The sequence below is a fragment of the Chaetura pelagica genome, unplaced genomic scaffold, assembly GCF_000747805.2.
Source record: "Chaetura pelagica isolate M959 unplaced genomic scaffold, ChaPel_1.0 scaffold142, whole genome shotgun sequence".
Taxonomy (NCBI): Eukaryota; Metazoa; Chordata; class Aves; order Apodiformes; family Apodidae; genus Chaetura; species Chaetura pelagica.
The window spans coordinates 12,719,656-12,734,629 of record NW_009952973.1 but is presented as its reverse complement, the minus strand read 5'-3'; the positions used below and the strand labels follow the sequence as shown (position 1 = coordinate 12,734,629).

General features: G+C 37.4%; 1 protein-coding gene across 2 annotated transcripts in view; it reads right to left on the bottom strand.

Annotated features, from left to right (window-relative positions):
- TENM3 (teneurin transmembrane protein 3) overlaps positions 1-14,974 on the bottom strand; it is a 320,216-nt gene that overhangs the window by 119,210 nt on the left and 186,032 nt on the right. The window lies entirely within an intron of this gene.

The following is a 14,974-nucleotide window of genomic DNA, read 5'->3' as shown; positions in this document are numbered from 1 at the left end:
AAAGAGTGTATTTTAAAGTATAAAAGCAAAAAAAGCTGGAGCACAGGCAGTCATACCTCTTCTGTTTGATGTTGCCTATGTTTCAAATGCCTAATAACATCCAATCTATGAAGGGTCACAGAAACAATACTTGTTGCGACACTCACACATAAAAAAGGCACTTTCCCTTTAAGGAAAGACCAAAATCCCCCAAACATTAGTAATTCACTGGTTTCCAGACAGGAAACAGAACTACCCAAAATATGGCATAGTAGGGAGGAGGTCTTGCAGAGTTTATCAAACAAGTAGGGACGGGCTTTCTGCTGCTGTTTATTTTTGTTGGCTTCCGCTACAGAGAACTCCATTAAAAAGTCAATAATGAGCAATCTGACTAGAGGCCACACTACTTATCACAGCTTTCCAGGGTTAAGTACAAAGAAAACAGCAATCTCTCAGATACAAACTTTTGGCAACTTTGCCAAACTTAGTCAGTTAAAATATTTTTTTGTGTGTTCTAAATACCCAGTTCACTAACTCATATCTCCTCACACATAATCTTACCATAACAAGATCTGGTTGTAGATACAGCAGCTAGATATAAGCCCAGGAAGTACTCTAAAGAAATACCCAAAAAGAAATGCCCCCAAAGAAGCACAGCCAGCAACAGAAATCAAAAGCAAAGCTGAAGTTAGTATACACACTGAGTTACCAGTAAACTTAATTTTGTTCAATTAAAATTTCTAAAGGTTATATTAATCCATAAGCCTATCTACAGTAGAATCCTTTAATTTTAGTTAATGCAAGCATAATTATTTTGAAGAGCCTTTAAGCACGGCATGTACTACCTGGAGTTTTCCTCCTGATGCTTGTATACAACTCTACAAACAATGAAACATCAGACAAACAAAGATCTTTGCACCCAGTGTTTTCCCACCAATTTGTTATGTTGGCAGCTCAGTACTGTAAGGCTTGGCCTTACCTAACAAAGCTTTGCAAAAATGAATACATTATAAGTAAAAATGGTAAGAAGGCACATTGTGGAGAATTTGGAACTTACCAAGCCCATAAGCAGCCAAACAGAACTAGAGAAGTCTTAGCATTTTTTAATAGGTAAGAGACACTCATGAACTGCAGATACCCAGGTCCTCCTGAAGCCATGTGCATGCCTACACTGTGTTTGCCTATTGCGTGCCACCTGTACAGCATGGCTTAGAGGATCTAGCACCAAATGAGCGAGTTGCAGAGGGGAAAGCCCTCTAGTTACACCACATGGCACTTTGGACTGCTTCTCAGCTGATGGGATTTTCATCCTCCAGGACCTATGCTTGGATCCTTGCATAGTAATGAACCAACCTATACAGGTATAGCAGCTTTGTCAGAAATGTGCTCTAGAGATACTAGAATTTAATTTGCTCCAATGTAGCCTGAGAAAAATACCAGCAGTTGATAAACAAGGTTTGTTATTTGCAGGTGATTTCGCTATGGAAGGTTAACAGATTAAGTAGAACACCTTGGCATAAGCCATCTCCTTGAAACTATTCGCATTACAAAAACAATCCCATGAAATATGCTACACAGGTGATTCCATTTTGAGCAATATCAAACTTGCTGGCAGTAACAACAGAAGGATACACACTAAATCTGCTGATACACAACAGCACACCCCAATTTTTCCTGGCTTTCGAGCTCAGAGGATTACCAATGATTTCTCAAGAAAAAGCTCTTCTTGTTCAAATCCTTTTTAAGGTGGTACTTCATTAAAAGCTGTGATGTTTTCTATGTAGCAAACACCAAGATAATAACTAGCCTATGTAAAAAATGTGTTATACCTTTCAACATCATTACTTTGATTTTACAGACTCACAGAAGCAGGTAGATTTACTAAGTCCTGATAAAGTGTATTATCCACTTGACCCTTACTTCTCTTTCATTTCTGGCTACACATGGTAAATGCTATGCTCAGGTGTACTTCATAAACAGTATCTACATAGCTCTCAAGACACGACAAACACAAAGGTGGATGTTTCCCTTTCTATGGGTGATGTCTACTGCTTTGGGGGACCAAAGGGAAGCCATACAGTAGAGATAAAACTATTCCTTAACATCGGTTTCCATGTTAAAAATAAGGCGCCTGACCAACTGACAATTTTCACATCCTCCTGCTCTTGCTGTTAGGCTCAACAGACTAAAAATGGAAACTGGTATTATATGAGCACTTGAATGGAACTCCATATACTCTTATCTTCAACAAAGTAATGCAACAAAACAGTCAGTCTCTGATATTTTCCTTTTTTTCTCTGAGAAAGTGAGAGCTGAATGTTTGCCCTGGTACAGCACAGCCTACTAGAAACTGTAATCCATATTCTCAAAGCTTTTCAGGAATTAATCCCATATATAAACTTGGGAGATGGCTGCATTATTTATGGTGGTGTGAGCTGTCATAGTTCTGACAGTCCACCTCAGGTATTAAGGCAATGAGAGAAAACTAATTTTTATATGTGAATTCAGCAGTGTGTAGTCATAGGCAGCACACAGCATGACTCCTCACTTTCAGCTACTTCTCCTCTGCTATGAATCCAATGAATCCAATGCCAGAGTGGTCACACGAGCTGGCTGGAGAATGCTGGCAGAAAAATAATGGCAGAAAACCCAGCCTGGCATCTTCCTCTGGGTTAAGAAAACTTGCTTGGCTCTCTCTATTTCTAATGAGCAGCCTTACTAACAAAGTTGTCGGAGACTCTCCTGCTACATTAACTCCAAGTGATAAGTATTTAAAGTGTGACGCTATCAGACATGCACATCTTGTCTGCCTCACTGAGCCATGCCAAACGTTGTTCCTGTGAGACGCTCAGAAGGATATGGTATCTGACAACAAATCCAGGCTGCTTCAAGATAATGCTAAAATTCTTATGCTCCTGAAATATAATCCATTCACAAATGATTTTAATTATCCACCTACCTTGTCTTTTGGAACTCAAATAACTAATTTCTACAGGCTAAACTGCTTGCACTACTTGACCAGGTGCTGACTTACTGGCAATTACACTGTGTTTCATCTCATAGGGAGCTTATATCATCTGCAATAGTGTATCTTCCATTCAAAACTGATCATCTAACAAGCACTTGTTAAATTTTCATGTAAGCAGCACTTTAAATATTTTATTAAGCTTTAGATTACAAAAAACCAGTGAAGCATGCTAATATTTTACAAGACAAGCTAACTCTATTTTTATTAAATAATTCAATTAAGTTTTTAAAGCTAATGATCTCTGTTTACTCAACATACATTTTTGTCTGCTTATTAAATGTACGTTTCTATTAAAAAGTACAGCTAATCTTAACATCTTAGGGGTGAAAAATTCTGTACCTAACTAACTACAGACTGATAGCAAAATACAAAGTTATTACATAAACTAAGCTTTGGATGCAAAGACAGCTGGGAAGTCCCCTTATTTCACAAATGGAATTTTACTTAAGCTTAAAAGATAAGACAGAAATACATTTTCAAAAAGCTCAAAGATGTCAACTCAGAAAACAGAAGCATATTAATAAAAGTAAATAATCATGCTTTGAATATAACTTGGTACACTCTGAGCACCAAGTGCTGGTGTGCACCTGCTAACAGGCAGACCAACTGGATTTAACTCCATTGATTTCAACTCTTTGGACCCAGCCATCCAACCATTTTCTTATCCAGCAAAGCATGTGCACATCCAAGCCACGAGCAGCCAGCTTCTCTAGAAGAATGTTATGTAAAAGCTTGTCAAAGGTCTTGCTAAAGTCAAGGTAGACAACAGCTATTGTCCTTCCCTCATCCAACAAGCATGTCACCCTGTCGTAGAAGGAGATCAAGTTAGTCAAACAGGTCCTGTCCTTCATGAACCCATTTTGACTACACACACACACACACACATTCTCTAACTTTCCTGCTGGGCTCAACTCCTCCTTCTCTCTGCTTTGATCCACAACCCTCTCTTGGAGAAAATGCCTTAAAGGCACCGCACTTTTTGCATTACCTCCCTAAAGGACACATTACTTCCCTGATATATCCCTGGTAGCCATTTGCCGTTTGTACATTTTCCCTAAACCTTACCCCACAGTTTGTTTTAACCCTTATTAAACTGGTTAATTCGTCACTAAACATTGGTCTCAGTAGCAATCTGTGAGCATGGTGGGGGTGCATTCTAACTACCACTCTAAAACATGGACCCGCAGCGGCCGTTCCTCTCTGACAGGCGAGCACCATATGTGAGTCCTTGGTCTCATTCAACAACCCTCCAAACTGGGGGAGGAAGTAATGAAAACACCTGACAGCCGGCAGTCCCCCTGGCATTGGCTCGAGACAGGGTCTCCATATAAAAAACAGTGCAAGGGGTAGGATACCTGCAAGCACATGCAGTACTATTGAGCAAGTTAGTTAATTCCAAAAACAGGAGAAAGACGATAATCTTATTTGATAGAGAACAGTTAGGTTCTGTAACTATAACCAAGTAAGTAGAAACAGGAATTATGGCGGTAGACCAGATCACTAGGACAATACCCTATCTGAAAACGGCCAGTATTGGAAAAATGGGAGGGCATGGACACTCTTCCAGTCTACTTACTCAGTGATAGCTCACTTTCTCAAATCAGTCAAACACTTGTGCTCTCACTGATGTCTTGTGGCTTTTTGCTCTGTAGGCTAAACATGCATCATGTGAAAAGGTATTTTATTCTATAAATTTCAATTTAATTGTATAATGAGTATGTACTGTTTGCCCCGCAGTACATAAAGACAATTTTTTTTACAATCTTACTGTTTGATACACTTTATTTTAAGGGTAAGACAAACAAAAGGATTAAAAAGTAATTGCCTAAAGCAAAAAAGCAAAATTTAGGGTCTTTATGGGGCAGGAAAAGGCAGTACTGGAATTTAGAAAAGCTGTTTTCAGATATCTGTTGGTTCAGCGCAGAATATAGCCAAACTGAATTTTGGAAGACAATGGAGTAGAAAGTGACTTGAGGAGAGATAGAAGGGGAAAGAAAAACGATTAACATTTTGTGCATATGATTATTTTACCCTTAGGTAACAGAAGGCCCCCAAATATTTAAGTATATCCCTGACTCTCTAAAAGCAAGTACAGTAATCTGATATATTTGACTCATCCGTTCTCCTTGCAAATTGAGTAAAACCCTGGATATTTAAGCAATTACCAGCATAGGGGACAACTGTTAGCTCAAAAGACCACTGTACTTTACTTGACTCTTCCAGCCAAGGCAATACTATTCTGTATTCTGTACTTTACTTGACTCTTCCAGCCAAGGCAATACTATTCTGTCTTCTGTAATCACAAGTTAAATGCCTTATGAAATGAGCACACTAATTTTTATATTGTGGACCATAGGTTAATCTTCCCCTCAAAACCAACTCAAATCAGCCAAGATCTATCTTTATTAAAAAATATCTATTTGCCTCTAAGGAATGTTGAATTTGTGGACATTATGTGAGTTAAGACACTTGTAAGCAAGCCCATGTAAATGGTCTTACCCATTCTGCTAAGGTCCTCAATCTGTTACCCTCTATTCACTCCAAGTCACAAAGTGGTAATATCTACACCTTAGACATCTGGAATTAGGAACACATCAATCATATCAAGATCAATCATGAGGTGGAAAAAACATCTATCGAATCCCCTTTCAGTGAATGCAAGTTGAGAGAAACATAAATTTTAGTGAATTTATGTTCTGGTGACATATTTATCTCAGGACCAATATGTCAGGAGACATGACTCCTCTGCTCAGAAGTCGATAGTACTCCTAATGATTTGGTTTTGATGTTTAATATAATGGCATTATTGAATTTCTGGGACTAAAAGCTGTAATTTTTCTGTTTTGTAATGAATACAGCTGTGATGATTGCACACCTGAACTAAAATGAAAATACCAGATTTTGTCCAAAAACGGTGCCAACTCAAAATGCGCCTATCTGGAGACAGCAAAAATCAGAAATTCTGTATTACAAAAGCATAATGGCACCTTCCACAACAGTTTGGCAGTATCACAACGCCAATGTAAGCAAACAAGATTTAAGGGTGGCTGCAGCTTTGTTTTTTTATTTTTCTTATAGTTCAAAAGGGCATTGGAAAGTCAGACAAAACAGACTTCTGAGATCTCATTCCCTACCTCAAATATATCTGGCATTTTATTTGCTATTTTCATACAAATAAATAAATTAATCTTAACAAAGTGACCTCAAGAGAGGTTAACCATATCCAGATGCAGCTATTTTAGTTTGCTTTAACTTCTCTCCTTAAGTTTTTGTATTTATCTTTCCCCGACTTTCCTTAATGCAAAGCAGCTGAATTTTTCCCTCCTGGGAATAGGTTATCATGCTTCTTGTTTGGTTACAAAACCCCTACCAGATACATTAACTGTCAGAATCGGAAGAAAACCAGTGTGGAAAAACTAGTGGCCTGAGATCACAATCAATCACTGCACTGCACCTACTGATGGGTGTGCTTGCTCTCTGCTGACAGACTCTACTCATGCTGGATTGAACTGGATTCTCTGAGTGAGACTGTGACCCTCATTTGCCACTTGACATTAGAGAGCTCTGCCTGGTTCACTAATGGATAGATCACATCAATAAATCTGATTCCTTGCACTAAGCTGAGGAAGCAGATGGAAAGAGAGTATTCTCTGCCAACTGCGTTATAGAGAAGATGTAAAAGATAACAGAAATTACTGGCTAGGTCTCATACGAACTCTGGTTCACTGATGCATGAGATCAGTTTTCCCAGTAGGCTCCAGAAGGAATTGGATTTCTGTTTCTCCATGAGCACTGTCTTCATCTTCTGTTAACATTCTTCTGAGATGAAACCTTGTAGCCAGTGGTGTTTGCCCTTAGCACAGGCTTATAACTGACTTCCACAGAACCATATGGCTGCATTTAACATAAATCCAAGCCAGCACAGAAACTACACTGTGCTGCGAATTTGTTTCAGTTTATTTTCTGTGCAGAATTGCAATAATAAAATTGCCTAGGAAGAGATAAAAGTACATTTCCACTTCCTCAGAGACAACATTAATGCTATCATAATCCTGAAAAAAGCTCCAAGATCACATCAGATCAAATGATGATCAAAGTTTGGGGGAAAGAAAGAGAGCTATTATCCATATGCAAATACACAGGAAACATCTGTGGAAACTGTAGATAAGCCTCTTCTAACAGCTTATTCAAATGTTTCAGAAAATCATTTTACACATGGTAACACTTGCTTGAATTTGGGTGGGTTTACACTGAGGACCTACTTTCTTTACAAACTGAAGACTGAAAGCCAAGAAAGGAAAAAAAGAGTACTACTAGGGCTGCAAGTTCCTTCCCTACTGCATGTCTGTTCTTTTATATCTGGCCCCTGGAAGGTTACTACTCCGTTGCTGGCTGCTGCTGAAGAAAGACTGGAGAAGTCAGGCACTACAACTGCAGCTGAAGCTTCAAACAGTGCTTCAGTCATGACAGTTTCCACCAACCAGGACACGGACACTTGAAGGACTGCATACTGACAAAATGCCCAAACCTCCTCTCTTCAGGTGTGCAAGAGTAAATCTCTTCCTTTTCAACGTACCTACTTTCTTGATGGTATAAGAAAGCATATAGCGCTACAGTATGCAGAGTTACCTGTAAACAGCCTATTACTTGTCCTTTCAAATCAGCTTTGAGCTGCTAGCTCTCTCCCCTGGAGGAGTTAACTTCTACAATATGTAAATGGTGTCTAGGATCAAAAGAAGCAGTATAATCAGATGGCATTGCTGAGCCTGCTCTTTCATGCTCCTCTGTGCTATGCTGCACTGTATGAAGATGAGCAAGGGAAACAAACAGTGCTAAACCAGGTTGTGGAGAGTCAGATGCAAAGAATTACTCATGGTGCTGGGTGGACAAGCAAAGAAACCTGCCACAACTTTAGCTACTTGTACTCGTCGTTGCAGGATTGTCTCATTACCTGCCTGCCAGAGGAGAGTGAAAACAGACTTATGTATCGCTGAAAAAATATCAAGTGGCTCTGTTCTCCTTACAGGCTGCTTCTGCATCTCTCAGAGGACTAGTACTTACACAGGCTTCCATCTAGGTTACAGTAAGTGACTTGGCTCAGAATATTGTTGGTAATATTCACTTCTGAAGGAAGCAGCACCTGGAGTGAAGCTGACATCCCCTAAATGCACTTTCTGATACTGCCTGTGTTCATGCTATTGCAGTTCTCTCTCTGAAGGAAGAGAGTAGAGGAAAGCATCTGAATGTTGCAGTAAGGACTAGAAATGTGCATGTAAGCAAAAATATTTTATATTACAATCCCTTATCTTGTTCTCTACTCTTCTGGAATTACATCCTTACCAAGATAGAGAGAAAAAGAGAGAAAGTGGTCTCTGAGATGAAGTATTCTAATCTTGGTCATTTCCTGTCTTGAATTTTGAATATGTTAAGCTATCTAGGGAGAAAAATCAAAGAAAGGTAGGGCACTAGTACTCCTTCAATCTCTTTTGTTACCCTTGCTGTCTTCATAAAGCTGAAAGAGAAAAATTGCTATAAATGTCTCAAAAGGCAAATGGAGACTTTCAAAAAGCAAATGTGGTTTGAGAGAGACTTGGAGCTGCATTATTTATCCAAACATTGATTCAGAAGTTGGAACAAAGGTTGAAATTACGTCTGCAGCTGCAAGACCTGACTGAGATACTAGACATTTTAAAAGGAGATAAAAACAGAGGGAAGTTAAAGAAGTGAAGTATTACTCTGCCAGTGTATGATAGGATCTGATTCTGCCTCAAGCTGCAAGCAGGCTGAAGTTTCCTTCATAATGGATCTTTGAACCTTAGTTCACTTATTGATGTCCATAGTTTCTCTTGCAATTCAGAGTCTGCAATAATCCATTATGAACTCTGTGCTGCCACTACTACACTACCAGCAGTCACTCAGACACACAGATTTATCTCACTACAGTGACAGCAGAGTCATAACTTCACAGCCACTTCCACCAACATGGCAACTGTGCATATACATGTGATGCAACTGTCTCTCCTATTTTCCAGCCCTTACTGTTCCTTGGTGAAAACTTTGTATACTACATTTCCATACTCTCTCATATGCAACATGCCAAGATTTGTAGATTTGAGAGGCCATTGTTCAGCAATTCAACAAGACAGAGGATTACACCTTGTGCCCAGAAGTGGGTGATGCTTTATGTTTAACAGTAGTAATTTCCACATATGCTCTTTTATGCTCAATGTTACCAAAGACAGTGGATGCTGGCATGATACAGTCAGCCAGGTCTTCACTTTGCCATGATGTTTGGTATTGTTTTCTCATCTGCTTGAATGTGACAGAAAGGATTTCTAAAATCTGTTAAAATTCCTTTCTGGTTCAACTTGAGCTGCATTTACTGGAACAGCAAGCCATGCAATTGTAGAAAGAGATTAACTTTTAACTTTGTTAATTTTGTGGGCTTAACTTTATCGCATTGATGACATTTTTCTACTGAACGTTTTTTTGTTTAACCTGCAATATCTTTAAGCAAGAGAACTTTCCTAGATTGCATTGAAAGGCTTCTTACCAGCACAGAACACCCACAGATACAAAACCTTTGGTCTGGTTAATTCTGGCTTCTATCACTAGTAGACCATACCCCAGCAGCCAAGGTTTCTCATCATCTTGAGTCAGAGCTAGAGGTGATGAGGTGCATGCTATACAAAGGCATTTCAAGAGTAATATAAGCAGTAAAGAACAAGGAATAATCTTGGTTTTCATCATAGATATTCTCTAGTCCTCTAGCATTTTATCCAAGTCCTACCTTACCAAACCAACCACACTCAGTTTCTCCTTCTGGACCACTCCATCTACCCATTTGCACACTCACTCCCACTGCTCTTCTGCCCAGTCCTTTCCAGTTTTCTCCTCTCCACTCTATATTCCTAGCTTCTTCCACTCTTCAATGTAATGCATCATGCCCTTATAAAAACCTGACCTCTTTTAAACTCAGCTCTCCTGAACCTTTTACCCCAACAGATGTCAAAAATTGCCAAACAGCTTCCTTGCAAATAATTACTTCTTAAATACAACAGGAAGTTTTGAAGCTCCAACCTTGCAAAAAACATGAAATTTTCAGAAAATGAGAGGATTCTGTAGAAATTGAAAATGCTAGGAAGCTTTAGGTACAAGAAATATAAATATGGTCATTCACTGATAATGAATCTTTTTTTTTTTTTTTTCAAATTTTGCCATCTAGATAATGTCTGGAGAGAACTATCAAGTTAGGGAAAAGAAAAACAGACTTCTTACTTCAAACTAAGCTTATTTGTCAATATGTATACTAACATAGGTTTACATATTAAAGGAAAGAATAGTGGTTCCATGTAAAGCCAACAATGCATACCATTAAAATACAATGAGATTTCCAGCTGTCTTAAGATAATTAATGCACTGAGCACAAATCTTTCAGAGCTATAAACAACTATTCTTTAGGTCTAGGCCTATGAATCATTAGAATTTCTAAGCAAAACGTCCATTTCTATTGTAATTATTATCACGAAAATTGTCAAATTCATTAGATTAATATTGTCTCTGTAAACCACACAAGCTAAGAAACAGTATATCTTAATGTAACACATGCATGACATGAAAACAAAGAAACAAATATATAATGATTCTAGCTGTGGCACAGTATGTTAGTGAGGCTGACAAACTGAATCTTCATGCCGACAGCATGCTGTAGTCTCAAATATATTATGCTTTGGAACTGATGTGTTATTATCTCCGGACAACTTTCACACCAGGAGATGATCCCTGCTAGTGCAATTTTAAAAACGAAGGGATTATAAACAAGACAAATTTCATTGTGTTGTTACCTGAATTAGTATCAACTAACAGGAATGTTGTATAAATTAGTGCGTTTGCCAAAATACTTAGTTTGGTGGTCCCATTACAAACATATAAAGCATAAAGCAGGCATGATTCTATTAACTGTACTTCAGCAATTATGCATTGGAATCAGTATTGTATGGTAATTGGTCTACAGGGAACAATACTACTTGGTTTTGTTCTTTTTTAATACAGCATGCTTGCATTTTTACTTTACAGAAAATATATTAGGGTCTTCCAGTAAATATCTGCAGTATCTTTGAATTTGCTGATAATGATTAACTAACTGAAATTAACATACCATTCTTTTCCTTTATTTTATCCTGCTCTTGATTTTAATTTGTGGCTAAGTGGAAGTGAAAGAGTTCTTGGAACACAAAGCAGACCAATGTATATTGTCAATATATTTTACAGTTTAATTAGTTATTAATAGGCAGCTGCTGATCTCCTCATTTAATCAAATACAAATAGCAAAACAGAATTTGGACATAAAGGTCTGCTTTTTACCACAGTATAAACTAAAAAAGAAAAGGTGAATTTATTATTACTAATTCTTTACTAAAATTTAGAATAGTGTGGTGATTAACAGGCTGGAACTCATTAGAAATGGTACTGCTTTGTCAGGGTTTTTTGTGTGTGGATCAGAAACAAAGTTTACTGATTTGGCGTAAGAATGCCAAAATATAGTTAAAATATGAGACAGATATTAAAGACAAAGTTAAGTAGATATGGAATAGTTCTATAATATCAATTTTATTTAAATATTAATTTATATGTACTTATTTCCAGTTATGTATTTATAGTGTCCTGATTTCAAAGTAGCTGGTAAAAATATTACAGGTTAGAAATATAATTCTTTTTAACTTCTTTGATTGGTCTTTCCTATAGTACATTAATATGACATAATATTTCTAAAACAAACATTTGCTCACTAGTAAATACATTAGAAACTAAGGATCAGATCTGGCAAATGTGTAAGCATGCAAATAGTTTGTAACAGCTTGCAGAATCAGGCCATAAAGAATTAATACAACCTCAAGTACTCTCTTGTTTAAGGTTCCTTCCAAACAATTCTATGATTCTATGATTATCGTCTTAAGTGAAAGCAAACAACATTTGGCACTCCAATTTTGTATTTACCAAGAGTCAGTATGATAAAGTATAATTTATGGAAGATCAGATATAAAGATGAGGAAGTCTATCCCAGATGTTTTTTACTATTGTAACCCATATTTTTTAAAAAATCACATTTTGTCTTCTGTGTCAACAGTTAGCATCATGCAAACACTCAAGAGTCACATACCCAAAACTGCTATCGTGATATGTTGGAGAAAACACATCCATCTCTATAAGGTTGTCATGACCATTTGCAAGGACTGCTTGATTTCCTAATTCTCTATATACAAAGATACAAAAAGATGAAATTAGAGTGGCAATTTCAAGTTAAGGAATGGGATGATCCCACAAAAACAATATACTAATTCTGTTGCATAATTTCTTTTTTCACAGATGTGCAAAACTGAATTGCATTTTGAATGTGGGATTTTTCTGCCTTCAGTGCTATCCTCTGAACTAGATGCTGGATTATGACTTGAAAACATGGTGTTACAAGGCTACTGCTAAGCAGTCACTGCCCTTTGGTTATCCCTTATTTATGTGCAATAAAGTCCTGGCTGCTGCCTGTAGCAAGACACGCTTGAGGACTGAACAGTGCATAGTGGGGGATGTTGTTTACTAGATGAGGCTAGACCAGAAATGAAGTAATAAAAGTGAACTGAGACTACTAAAAGACAGTCTCCTGTTGGCTATCTGGCACAGCCAGTCAGCCAGAAAATATGCAGAGGGCTGGCTATCAGAGTGTGTGGAGATTTCATGTTCTGTAAATGACACTGCACAACAGCAAGGGAGCGAAGAGAAGGTCCACCTCTGGCTCTCAGGGAAGGGTGAAAAAATGAAGGGGGAAAAAATGACAGATACTATAATTTTGTTTAGAACCGAATATTTCTTATGTCCTATCTAAAACTGGAAAATACTAGTTTTGGAAAAAAACTTGGGGTCCATGCTTCCTTCAATGGGTGTGTAATTTTGAAGTGGGGAATAATAAACTCAGGGAATACCATGCAAATACTGTTGGATTCTGGACTATCAGTGCTTGTCTAAATGACAGGGGATAAATTACATCGTGTTGTCAAATTCTACGTATTCATAGTGACAGCAAGGGCTTTTTGAGAAGGAAGGATGCCAGAGAGATCAAGCAAAAGTGTGAAGTAAGACATTATTGACACCAAGGAAACCTTTTAAGCATATGGGCCTAGTGTGCTAGGATTCCAAAGCAGGTGCTTGGTGAGCACCTGACTGACTGCATGAGAATGTCAAAAAGAAAACAGAACTTTTTAATTCAATTTTCATCTTTGAAAACAATACTGATTGTTTGACATAATGAACATGTCTCGTGTGTGTATACTGACTGTACTTATGGCATGCCAGTCTTTAAAAATGCATCCATACTCTCAGCAATCTAAGTAGAGTCCCATTTCCTCAACCTTCACACCAGCAGTATGGCATGCTCAAACTGATACATGGGGTGTTCAGAACAGCAGCACCTGAACTCCATCCCCAATTTCTGCCTTTATTTTGTGCTATGCCTTGTCACTATAAGTAACATGTCTAATCAAGTCCATGTGTGAAAACCTGGGAGACTTGCAGAATGGAATACTTTTGAATTTGATTAAACCAGGCAGTGTCTTAGTGGGTGGAATGCATAAAATAGATGCTTTGAGCAGACTTTAACCTCCAGCAACATTGTGCTTTTGCAGACAATCAATCAGCCTCTACACAAATTGATTTAAGGTTTCCCTGGAAACTATCAACAACCTCTCCACACCTTAATCAATACTGAAGGCGCTAGCTTCGTCGGCAATCCACCCCAATAGAGACATATGGGTATGTTATGACACTTTTAGGAGTCTGTAAAATCTTTGCATTCTAAAATGAATTTTGGATCAAGCTTGCAATTGGTTTTGAAGAAACACATTCTAGGAATTGTTTTGTCTGTACCGCTTCTGAGGTATTTTAATACTTTAAATAATTCAGAACGCTGAAATATTTTCCAGCCAAGTATTTCTTCAACCAGTTTCCTCTTTCTCCTCAATAAAAATTTATATAAATAACTGAATATAATAATGTTCCAACCCACCTTATTTTTAAGTGTAAGTTAGGAGTAAGAGAAGACTAAGTAGTATCAATATAGACTATAAAAAACATGTTAGTTTTTTGGTTAGCTTCTATAAAAAAATCACAGTCCATCATACAAAATAAAGCCATCTTTCATAAAATGGGAGATTTTATACTGTAAATCAAGAAGAAAAGCAAAGCTCTTTGATTCACTGACACGTTAGCACAGATTCTGAATAAAGTTATATAATATTCTCATAGATTCATTCCTTGACTGTTAAATGTAGATTTCCCCTTGCTGAAAAATTATTCTTAAACATTAAATGCTTAACATTTGTGAAATATTGCCTGAGAAATGCTACCAGCTTACTTTTATGAACAAATTTATGAATTGTAACATCATTTTCCTTTGCACATCTCTAACATACATAATTAAATGTGCATTAGAAAAATTCTGCACATTCAAATATTTAACAGAGAAAGCATTAAAGAAGTGGTTTACTATGTATTTTTAAAGATCAATAATTTACACCCTTCTGGAACGCAAAGCTATGAGAATGTAAGTAAAGATCCTGATCCCCAAGAACTTCTTACCAAAATTAGGAGGTGAACACACACTTAAAAGACCAATGATAATAAAAAAACCCTACTAATATTTAATTACATAATCAAAACTTACAATATTCAGATGCCTGACATGAAGTCACACACTCGCATCATTTGGGCTGTCCAACCAGTAATTCAAAGAATAAAATGGAAAGTTATTCAATATGGTCTGCTTTTTTACTCATTCAAAAGTTACCACTGTTCTATAAGGCTGGCTTCTCCAGCAGATGTATTGCTTCTACAGATGAACATAACTCACAGCAGGTTGGGGAAGAGCCAAATAGTAACGTTCATTATATGTCCAATGAAAAGGCTCTGCAGTCAGCAGGA